Consider the following 12,665-nt stretch of genomic DNA (forward strand, 5'->3'; position numbering starts at 1 on the left):
GCGGGATCATGGGAGTGATGTTTTCACAAATATTAAATCACCTTTTGAATATTGTTGGAAACATTTAAACACTTTTAACAAAATAAATAACTTGTTCTTTTTATATATTTTAATGAAGGAATATCACAATTAAATTTTTCTGCTGCCGAACGATGTTCAGTTTGGAGAATGTTGAGGGAACAAGGTTTCAGAGCTGAAAGACAATTAAGAGATTTGTAACCGATCCCCCACAAACCTCTGCTCTCCTAAGTATCACACACGTCAGACTGCAGATCTCAGGACAGTTTGTTGTGAGTCAGCGATGCGCTGCCGTGGAGATTACATCATCAGTTCTTCTTCAGAACAAAGACAGAACACATGCACGCACACAGACACACCCACACACACACACACTCGAGCACACACATGTACACACACTGTGTTCATTAACTCGCATAATGTGGGAGATAAAAATGATCTTATCTCCCACATTCAATCTCTCATCACAATCAATCTCTCCGTCTCCATATCTCTCTGTCTCTCACTTTTTCTTTCTCTCTCACTCTCTCTCTCTTTCTCACTCTCTCTCTACATAATGAAGTGAGATGATCAATTTCTTTTGTGTTTATATAACATATCTCCAGACGTCACCTGAGGCATTGACATGAAGTGTGAATGTGTTGACCTGCCTCTTGCTCATTGCGTGAGCAGCACACGTTACACGATGGATAATTGGATATTAAAGGAACCAGAGATTTGATCCCTGGTTGTCACAATTCGTGAAGCTGAGGCGGGGTTCAGATCTGTGGCACTTGTTGCTCTTTTATTTATAAAAATTATAAAAACAGTTTCCCGTGTTCGCCGAAGTGCCTGGAAATCAACGTTTGAAATGTGTGTTTGGTTAAATCTCTGCTCCACTTTGTAGGAGAGCCACGTTGTTGTGGAAAGAGTGAGTGTCCTTCCTCTGATGAGTATTCACCTCTCTCATCTACAATAGACATTCCTCCGCCTCCTGTCTTCTCTTCCTACCGTGAATGATAAGGGGTGAAAAATGCCAACAGCTTGAGCCCACAGTCTAATGACATCCTTCACTGGCTGCCATCATTGTCAGTGTCTGGCAGAAGGAGATCATTCTGACAAGACTTCCCCTGATGCTGTATGCCAGGTGAATGAGTCTGAATTCCTCAGCTCAGCTTGGAAGAATGATGTGGAGATGCTGAAAAAGAGTTCAGAGTCGCCGGCCCTTTGATTCGGCCACAGCAGTGACCTGAGCAGAGAGTTACTCATCCCAACAACACGCTGCTATTCTTAAAACCCGTGACAGCTGCCTGGCTCTGTCTCTGCCCTGCAGTCTTCCACCGCTTCTCCCCGAGGAAACCAGAAATAGCAACCTCACAAGTCTGTACAGGTGTGCCTGTCTTACAAAGGATGAGAATGAAATAATAAAATACAAACAAGGAAGTCCAGTTTGAAAGTAGGAGCACAAAAGACTTTACTTTACTGTTACTTTGTGGCATTATTCACCCAACAGTGGCCTTAGGGCTCAGAGACAAGACTGTGGATTTGTTTTTGAGCTCGATAAAGGTTAGGTGACAAGGTTTACATCACAATCCATCAAATACCAGAGAGGTCCAAGTATTAATGTGTGAAATAGACCGAGCAGTACCAACCTAAACGTAGAGAAACGAATATATAGATGCCATTGTTGTTGTTTTTGCTCCCGGCTCATTACACAAAGCAACAACGTGCAAGTACGCAGTGATGTCATCGTTTCCCAAACGCTCCATTTTACACACGAAAGCTGCCTTTTTGAAAACTGAAAAATGTCAGTTCCAACGACTTGAAACTTTTCCTGTGTCCAACACAAGTTAATTTCTCAAAACATCTGCATTAGTGTGGACGGGGCATTAAACACAATGAAGCTGCACCAAATGCAAACACTGATAAATATGGCTCCCCTACATATGCCTGACTTTTCAAAAATGTAATATTCCCTTTAAAAAAAATGTAAATGCATGACAAAAAAAGAAAGAAATATCCATATATATCCAATATATAATATTTTGCTGCATCATCCTGACGAAGGCATCTCACAGAAGACGTAGCACAGAAGCAGATGCTGCAAACCACAAGTTGACCTCTAATGAAAGATATGTACAGTGAAGTGTGGTGCAGGTTGTGTAGCTGTGAACATTTGGACTGGTTTAACTGTGCAGCTCTGTGTTGCAGCCCTCCTGCTGTGCACTGTGGGTTTTGTTGGCTGCATAGTGCTGTTTGTTAGAACTGTAATGTCTGTCTTCTTCTTCTTCTTCTTCTTCTTCTTCTTCTTCTTCTTCTTCTTCTTCTTCTTCTTCTTCTTCTTCTTCTTCTTCTTCTTCTTCTTCTTCTTCTTCTTTCACATCCACACTGGCGGTGCACACGTCTGCAGGGGACAGCTCCCAGCTCCGTCCAGCTTGTACAAACAGATGCGTGTTGTCGCAGGTAGCCAGGTTGTGTGTTTGGCTGGATCATCAGCACGGTATGTGGACGTGGCTTTAGCCGCTGAGTGCTCAGAGAAGAACGCCCCCGTCTGTGGCAGATTCAGACTCTGTCATCCCTGCGTGAGCTCAGAGCTCTTACGTCCTTCGTCCTGCTATTTGCAGCCCTCGCTCTTTTCAGTGTCCATTCTCGTGACCTTGCTTTTATTATCTCTTACAATAATCTTGAATAAAAGACATGCCGATAATGAAATGCTCTTAATTATTCTTTGTGTCTTCTCTGCTCCTTCTACTCGTGCGTACGAATGGTGTCTGTCATCACGTCCTTGGAGTGAAGCATATTTGACGACATGAAAAGATCCTCAACAATAAAAAAAAAAAGCTGAATACGCGCCGATAAACAGGATGTAGGGGGGGGGGGGGGGGGGGTTTGGGGTGTTTGTGCTTTATTTTTCCCGGTACAAGCTCTTTTAAGTTTGTTTTTTTCCGGAAGCCCAAACTTCTTTTTCACACTCTTGAAGGAGAAAACAAAAAGAAAGGAGCAGGGATGATGCGACTAAGTGATGTAGTGACCTCCCGCTGTCCGGGCTCTCTCTAAGAAAAGTATTGAAGCGACCAACGGGCCTTGAGTCACAAACACTTTTTTTTTTCTTATCGGAGAAAAGACAATCCCCCCCGCTGCTCCTCCGCCCACTGACGAGGAAAGTGAGATTTGTGGCTTTGAAGAAAAAGTTACGTTTTGAAGGAAGACATAAACACACTTCAACAAACAGCAAGCAACAAACAAGAAGTGGAATTCACAGGCAATAACGTGGGCTCATTTAAATTCAGAGAGGCGTCTCACTGCTGTTAGTTTGACCGGTTCAGGTTTATTTTGTAGATGACTTTATTTTCCTCTACGTTATGGACACCTTGAAAAATTACCACATAGACAAAGGGAGCACATTCAAACTCTAAGTTTGGGATTGGCTCCAGCCGGCATGACCCTGGAAATGGACGAGCATTATGGATGATAGACGGATATTTGTGCACAGATAAAAGCAAAGTGTTTAAATGGTAATTAGTGAGGTTGGGAGGGGGGGGGGGGTCCTTATCAATGCTTCATGCTCAGGTAAACAAATCATCTCCAGTCTCATAATTAACGTGGCAACATGAGAGAAGTATCAGTCGCCTCATTTCACTCTGAGAATCGACACGTTTCTCCAAATGTTAGTGTGGATTTTAAATTCTTTAACCATGACAGTAATTTAAACACATCTTCTCTATTGACACAATGAAGGAACATAACATTTAAAAACAGTAGGAATAATTATTTCCTTATAAATACCACGAATGAAATATCACTGAACAGAGAAAATACTGAAATTCAGATTTTCTTTTTTGACGATGTTTTGACAAAGTTATAAAGTCGATATTTGATGATAGAAAACTTCACTTTAAACTTAACGAAGGTGTCAGCGGATAGTCGATCGAAGGGTGATGTACCAGAGAAACGCCAGCAACAAGTTTTCCAGGCCATATTTAAACTTTAGAAACCTCTTGAAAGACTCACATGAAGAATGAAATTACAGCTTATAAGGTGATAATAATCGAGCCTTCTTTGCATTTTTAGTTAATTACATTGAGGTAATTTCACACCTCAGTGAGCGTCTGCATTTCATCATTTCATATTTTCGATACAGCACAAATCACGATTTCTTGTAATCCTGTATTAGAATATTTAGCAGCCTTTGAAATGAGGCAGTAAACAATAAATAGTGTGAGAAAGAAGCTCAGCAAAAAACATTTAGCAACAAGCAGAACAGATCTCATGGTAAAATGAACTAATATTGACAATCACCGGTTTGAACAGAATGTTTTAGAGAGATTTGTTTGGGCTGAATTGGTTTTTATTCCAAATCCTAATCCTCTCAAGCTTTTTTTTTGCAGATGCCGCCTGTAGCTTTGTCATCTTCAGACTTCGTTTAGAAATGGAATTCATGTTCGGAAAATACTCAGGTTAAATGTGGATTCAGAGTTCAGTGAGAGTTTAACCATGATTTATTCAAAATCGTTTTTAAATATGATTAACATACAAATGTATGAAAAACAATTTGAGTCATTGTAAATTGCCAATAACGTGATGGTTATAAACTGAATCAATATCATTTGGACCTGAAAGCAGTTTCACAAAGACACAAACCTTTAGATGTCTAGGTGTGATAACAATCTCAGTCATAGTGAGATTCGTACAAAACTGACTTCAACTCCTCGCGTTGACAATTTTGTGATATAATTTTTATTGCTACTGTCATGAAAAAGCTGGATTGAATCGATGTTTGTGATTCAAGACGTCCTAGAGGCCGAGCAGCGCTGAAGATAATGAAGTCTGCAGAGTCCACTGTGTTTCAGGCTCCTGCTGAAATGACTTTTCTCTCCGTGTCCGTCTGAATTAAACAAACCTCTCGACTGGAACATTTCACCGAGCAGGACACATCTGCCTCACCGGGGCCGGATCCTGCTGTGAACACTTACTGTAAATACACCGGTGTCCTTCACCGCGGGCCTGATCTAGTGGGCGACTTCATAAATCCCCAAAATTCACCTCTGAAAACTGTCAGCACAATAATGTGGCGTCTGCCTGCAGCTGTACCCAGGAAATCAGATTTGTCGCAGGGTTTTTATAAAGAGCCTGACTCCTTACATCATGTACCTGTTTGGTTTAGAGGCTGAGTTATGCTGTTTCTTTAGCCCTTAATCCATATTTGATTCTAAACCTCATTTAAATTCTAAGCAGGTTTTGTATATCTGACCTTCTCCTTTCAGTTGCACATCAAATCTAAATCAAATCCAGCCTCCACCTCCTCGACAGCAGACCAGACTCCGCTCCTCAGGCTTGGCCTTGTGAGGAGGCCTTGACTTAGAGAGAATGAGTGCACTTACTAATATGATTTGCTGATACACTGTTTTATAAATGAGGCCCCTCTACAACCTCCAGTGTATCAAGAACTCAGCTGCCGGGGTTCTCACGCCCCCCCCCCCCCCCCCCCTTCATTAGCTTCCCGTAAAGTGCTGCATCCCGTCCAGAATCCACCCCCTCACCTTCATGCCCCTCCCCCCAAGCACCAGCTGACTTCCTCCACCTCCTCGCTCCATCCCAGAACCACACGTTCCGGCCTGAGAACCATCGGTGACGTGGTGTTCCTCAGTGTTGCAGCCCTGGAACTCTCTCCCAGCACAGATCTGAATTCCCCCGTCCCTGGAGGCTTTTAAAAAACTCTTTAAAACACGTCTGTTCACAAAGGCTTCTGGATCACCAGCATTTACACTATTATTTTGAAATGTCCTTGGTTTTGCCTTATTTTTATTCTCGCTTTCAAAATCTTTAAAGTGGCTATTAGCGACTTAAAGGTAGTGTTGTCAGCACTTCCAATCCTTTGTATTGTGTAGTACAATGTACCACAACTACATGTACATTACTGGGATAATAGAATAGGTAAGAACTGGTACCTTGAAGGTAAATGATAACTATAAATCATCTCTGAGTTCCTTCCAAACATATGGATTATTGCTCATTGGGTCATGAACAGACCCTGAAAGAAAAGCATAGGTACCTGGTATGTAAAGAAAATACAAGTACTATGTAAAATGCTGAATTGTTATCCCCTTATGCCATCACTTAACGTCTTATTCCCTAGTTCCTTCATGGAACTATTAGTACAAAAACTGAAAGAAAACAATTGAAATAGCATCAAAAACAACAAACAAAATACAATATGAGCTTGTTCTTTCCTCTTTTTTAAGAGTAAGTTGGGGGTTCAGAGTTCAATAATTTGTTTCTGTCCTGTACAGAATTATCATTGAATAGATTGAGGGAGTTTAAGTGCAAAGGGGTCAGTCTCCTAGAGCGTTGCACTCTGGGAAAGATGATGCAGTCGGCTCAGAACCTTTGTTTTCTTTGGGACCTTGATCTCAGAGGGGAGCGACTGAGTCGACTCTGCCGGCTCTGGAGCAGACGGAGGGGCTGATGGAACAGGTGACCCCCGTGTAATATACTGTGAACCCTTCTGTAATAGAAACTGTCTCCATCAAATGGAAATCCATTCGATTTTTCTTCTCCTCCAAAACTCCCAGTGCTGCCCTCGACTCTTTGCCCAGTCCAGGTCCTCATCGTAGCTGTGTGCTCAGAGATCAGCTCCAGACACATGGCAGACGCTGACCTCTGTGACCTCTGAGACGTCTGACACGAGGCCGGACTACCGACTAGACTATTAATATTTGACTGCATGCCATGTGCTTTATGGTAATTCTATTAATACCCATTTTCAGGCCAACTTCCAGCTAATGATACCGTTTTGAATAGGTTGAGTCCGGCCTTATGAATGAATTTAAAAAACCAAATGAGCTCGGTTTCACATGTGATTTAATTTATTTAGTAGCAGTGAAACAAGTTGTAAACATCAACATTAACAGTGACGCGGACATGAATTAAAGCTCTAAAGTCGAGAGTCTGTTCGAATTAGATTTATTTAAATAGGAGTCGAGCCAAAGTGCTTCACAGTCATGGAAAAGGAAATCAACACAAGCTTTGATGAAATATTAGAGGTAGCACGCAATGATAGAAATACAATTTGTAGAAAAGAAAAAACAGATTAAAGAAAATGTAAGATATAGAAGATATAAGTTTAAAAGTAAAAAAAAAGTAAAAAGCAAAAACAATTATTAGTTAAAAAACAAAAAGCATGGATAATAAGTTGAAAAAGATTGTGTGTGTAAAAGTTATAGAAGAAAAGTGAAAAAGAGATTTATAGAGTAGAAGTTATAGGAGATAAGCAGATTCAGTAAAGGGCATTGTAGATAAAATAAGACTTAGATAAAGTAAAATAGTGATCTGCATTAACAGAATCATTAGACAGACTGGAACTGAATTAAAACCAAGATTAAACAGGAAACTGTTTGAATGAGATTAAAATGATCGATGGAGGGGGAGGAGCTGATCTGGACAGAAATACTTTTCCAAAGTTTAGGGGCAGAAACCTCTCTGGTTCTTTCAGGGGACGAACAGAGGACATGGAACCAGAAGATCTTTGTATAGGAGCAGGAGAGACGGTGTATACTTTAAAAATAGTGTTTGTTTTACACATTAATCAACACACAGCCACATTGGCATTTATTCTGAGCGTTTGTTTGTGGCCACTTGATGAATTTAAAACCCTCATCAGACCCAAAAGCAGCTGTAGAGTCGGGTCACCTTTTCCAACGAGGCTGTTTTTATTATTACTCAAAATCTACTTGTTTTACGATCATTTTTCTTTTCGGACGACTTTATTCATTTTTCTGGAATTTCAACAAATAAGATTAAAAAAAAAGTTCTTCCAGAATCAATTTAAAAACTGCACCTTTAATATAGAAATGGTAACGATAGCACCTCTAATTATTCATGAGCTCAAATGGTGCATATTCCTCAAGTGCTCAGTAAAGACAGGAAACCTGGGGTGTGGTGGTTTCTGCTCTTTGCTATGCAGCTGTGTGCACTCTCACTGTCTTAATGGGCATTTGGAAAGTGACAGGTTCCATGCTGAATACACAGGGTTTGGGAGGTGCAGGTCAGAGGTCACCGCAGGTTGGGGGGGGCCTTCCATCTAATTTGTGCCCCAGGGTCCCATAAAAGTTTAATCCAGCCCTGCTGACCTATACAGGCCCAAATCCCAAAAGGTAGTCCATCAGCAAATCCATCTCAGAGGAGCATGTTACCAGGAATAGAGTTCAGCTTGGACCTTTTTTAATAAGTTGCCTCCCCTTTGATTATTGATCAATCTGTAAAAAATAACCTCAATCAGCTTCTGTTCGGCGGGGGGGGGGGGGTCACGGTTGAGATAGACTGAAAACCGCTGCCGCTGTAGAACGAGCGACGCCATCTATCGCCGGCGCAGCACTGACTGTTTGTTCCTGCCGCTGAGACAAGGACCTGTTGTTGTTTTAGCCGCTAATGTCATCAGCCTGACAAAAATAAAGACGAATCCGCAAATTAAACCGCGTACGGATAAAACAATTCAACAAACCGCCGCGGCTCGTCGGAGAGGAACTCGGGAAGTAAACACATTTATACACTGTCCTCTTCCTCTCCTTTTTCATTTCTCTGCCTCTCAGAAAAGATGTTTCTATCGTGTCCAATCAGGGTCCTTCTTCCTTTGATGGAAAGAAAATTAAAAATCACACTTCCTGTTTGGCTCAGGAGAGATGTTCTCTGTCCCTGGTTATTCACACATTCTATACAATGTTTTCTATTCAGCAGAATGCGTTGCGTGTGTAAAATGAAAGTTTCAATGGAGCAACCACCTGTAACACCACAGATTCAATTTAATGCATGTTTCAAAGCTATATGACCCGGTAGAGTCTGCCAATGGAACTTGATATAAAGCCATACGATTGCTTTGTGTTGCAATCACATCCACATCCTGTACCAAGAAATTATAAAGTAATAGTTATCATAAACTTTTTTAATTTTTATTTAACATATATACACGCACATATACAAAGACCATCCACACAGAGGTGAAGGACTCACAGATTTCGTGGTAAACAAGTGGTGTAAAAGCAGAAATGTAAAAGTTAAGTTCACATTCTTGCTATGTAATAAAAACTGCTCTAAAGAAATGCTTTCATTCTCTAGGGCACAGGAAATAAGAGCTTTGTAAATTTGGTATACAATTATTAACTTTTCAACACATCAATTTGTAAATATCGTGAATGTGATTTACATTATGTTCATCATTGTAAAGGATTTCATCAAGATGGAGCTCATTCCTTCCAGCAAGAGTTTTTTTATATGCGCCTGTGTTTGTTTGATACCGAATTGATTTCCATGAAATTTAGTGGCGAGGTTGAACATTACCCAAGAAAAGACCTTTAAACATTTGTCGTCTTTAACATCGCAAAATAAGCCATTGAGCAACATTTTCATTTGATTCCCAGAGAATAATCCATGGATCTTGATTTGTGTAATTCGGTGTAGATCAAAATAAAAGTCCATTTATAAAGGTGACTTTTAAAGCTTGGCAGAGATACGCACTTTAACTGTCTTTATACATTAAGTTCTTGTTGTTGTTGGGTAAGGTTGTCCAAGCTGCCCCCCCCCCCCCGCCTCTCGCTCGATACCAGCTGGGATTGGCTCCAGCTCCCCCTGTGACCCTCGAAGGATAAACAGATAAGATTATAAAGTAAATCCTTATCATTTAATGTGAGGATCATTTCTTTTGTACTTGAGATCTTAACTAACCAAAGCTGCCTCTTCTCCTCAGGGACATAATGGAGGAGCCACAAGGAAAGTGCCTCAGTTGTGAGTGTAGTCCTGACTGAAGTACAGTCAATTTACTTTGTTCACTTCCAGCATTCACACGCGTGAATATACAGACACACAATGTGACTCATAAGTGTTTAATATGTTTGTATCTGAATTAATGTTTCGTGTATTAAATATTATTCCAGTTAGCTCCATGGACTCATCTGTAAAGACTTAAAACCGACAAACGGACAAATAGAAAACATATTACACATATTACTTAGTTCTCATCTATTACACTTTCACCACCGACCTTTATTCATTGATCTGAGTTTTTCATTATCTGAAGTTCAGGAGACCAGAGATGAGCCGAACCTTTCACTGATCTGGGCGTTCATGTGATTAATCAGAGAGAATAAAGGAAATGGAAGGAAATGTAATTCCCCCCCCCCCCCCCCAAAAAAAACAAAAAAAAACAGAAACCGTCATAACATTTAACAGGAGACGTTTGCAGGAGATAAAATTCGCATTTACACACACACAGAGACACACACAGACACACACAGACAGACACACACACACAAACACACCCAGCCCTCTGCTAATGTTAGAGGCCTTTTATGTGAGATAGGTCAAACTATCAAACAGTTTTTTTTTTTTATATTTCTTTGAGTTATTTTCTTCCCTTTTCTCTCGCTGTCATATTCACAAACTGGTGGAGAACTTTAAAAAAACATCAAACGTTTGGATGCTGGACTGTTGGTGATGCCTTTTATTTCCAAGGCTTATAAATAAAACTGACAAATATGGTGATATTATGAGAATATGAACCGTGAATATAGATGTAGATGAATTAGGAATCGCTTTCTAGTTTCTAGCGTTGAGCTAATGACCCGAATATCTTCCAGGCTAGTGCATAATTAAATTTATGATATCATACGATTCAAAATAGAAATACACACACACACACACACACATACACCAACACATTTAAGTCAATCAACGAGGCAGGCGTGGGTTGACAATGAGCCTGCAACAACAATAATATTAATTATAGAAAGAAATGATTGACTGAATGCAGGGCTGCAACAATTTTTGCTTATTTACCGCAACAAAAACCCGCTGACCTATAGACCACCACTCCTCTTCATCACACTATTATGATGAAGTTTTCACAACCGTCCACACATGTATGAATAAATCCAACATCATACAGAGCGTATATATATATATATATATATTATGATTAAGTTTATAGGCAAAATAATGAATAATAAATAATATAGTAAGAGGAAGGAACACATGAGCGTGTCCCATCAGACTTGTTATTTCTCATAAAAGGCAGATTGTATAGGGAACAAAAAAGTGCATAGTGAGCAGAGATGAGCAGATATACAGATTTTCCTGAATTAGGTCTTAAGGTGATGAAGTGTAAATCCAGAATAGTTGTGTGTTTGTTGGTTCGTCAGCAGGATTCACACAATCAGACCAGACTGACCGGAATTTCCATAAAACACTGATATCTATACATTTTGTTGTACTATTGTGTTAAGTTTATTTTTGTTGACCAGATACAGGTAACTGGGGGTGAAATAAATATAGTATTAGTTTTCACATCCCCCCATCTTTATGACAAATAGCTAATTGAAGTTGTCACACCATTTAATTCTTCCTTCGTATTCTCACTAGAAGAACGAGAGAATCATGCAGAGGAGAGTTTGGTCTTGGATGACGTATGAGATCCGTTCTGTCCTCTCTCCCTTTGTGTGACCATTTACTTGTTTCACGATTCATTGAGTTCTTATTATGCCTTGTTCCCTGCTGTCCTAAAGATCTGCATGTGCTTCAGCACAGGGAATAAATCACACAGCTCCCAATGGCAACGCTACTGATGTAAGTTGGCAGAATAATAAGACTCTTAATTTCTCCTTTTGATTTACTCTTCTGTTTACTGCCGTGATTTGAAATAGACTTGAGCCGTCCGGCCACATATCTATTCCTCTTCTAATGGATCATTGAAACAGCCGGTGGATCCTGGTGTTTTAATGTGCATCCAGTTCCGTTATCACCACTCGCTCAGTGAAGCTTTTTTCATTGGCTCTGCACACGGACTGGGACCCCCCCCCCCCCCCCCCCCTGTATAAAGTTTCTGCAGAAAGACAAACCTGCTGAAGGTCTTCGTCATGGATGAAGAAGGAGCAAGAAAGAGAAAATCAATAGAGCTAGGAGAGATGGCTGATGGACTGACTGCCTGGGGGGGGGGGGGGGGGGGGGGGGGGGGCTCACTTCCATTCCATTAGAAGCCGGCCCCTCCCACATTAACTCACTCCTCTCGCCCGTTATGAGACTCTCGCAGATGTCAGCCTCGATCCGACTTAATCCAGCCGAAGCTGTCGGATCCGCAAAGGTCACGGACAGAGGAGTCATTTCCCATAGACGTGAAGTCGCAGATCAGAGAACACAGCCGAGGCAATTTCTGAGGCTTCACTCCGGGTTCTGTACCTTAACATCAGCATTCAGTACAAAGAGGGAAGAGAGTTAGGTTGAATCACAGGGAGAGAAGATTCACGGTGACGTTTGTTTCATGTATTGAGGAAAAAAGACGAGTCAAACACGACATACTGTCTGTAGCTTACCTTCTCCTTTTGTGTTACATTACATTTCATTTGTTAAACTAACGAAAGGCCCCCGGAACCAGGTATGTTTTTCCTAAAGGACATTTGCTTTATCACTGCTCATGTGTGTAGCTGAGTTTGAATGATTTATTAAAGTGGTGTGGTTTTTTCATGGGCTATTTCCAGAGGCCTGTTAAGCGGTCAGCACAATCTTCAAATTCACAACTTTTCAAAATAAGAGCTCTGCTCACTCAAAATGTTTAAAATCGTTTTAGCAACAAAAATAATGCTCTGCTTTTACTTTGAAAACAAAGTGCTCAAGAGAAAGTGATT

Source organism: Pleuronectes platessa, chromosome 3 (genome assembly GCF_947347685.1).
Source record: "Pleuronectes platessa chromosome 3, fPlePla1.1, whole genome shotgun sequence".
Taxonomy (NCBI): Eukaryota; Metazoa; Chordata; class Actinopteri; order Pleuronectiformes; family Pleuronectidae; genus Pleuronectes; species Pleuronectes platessa.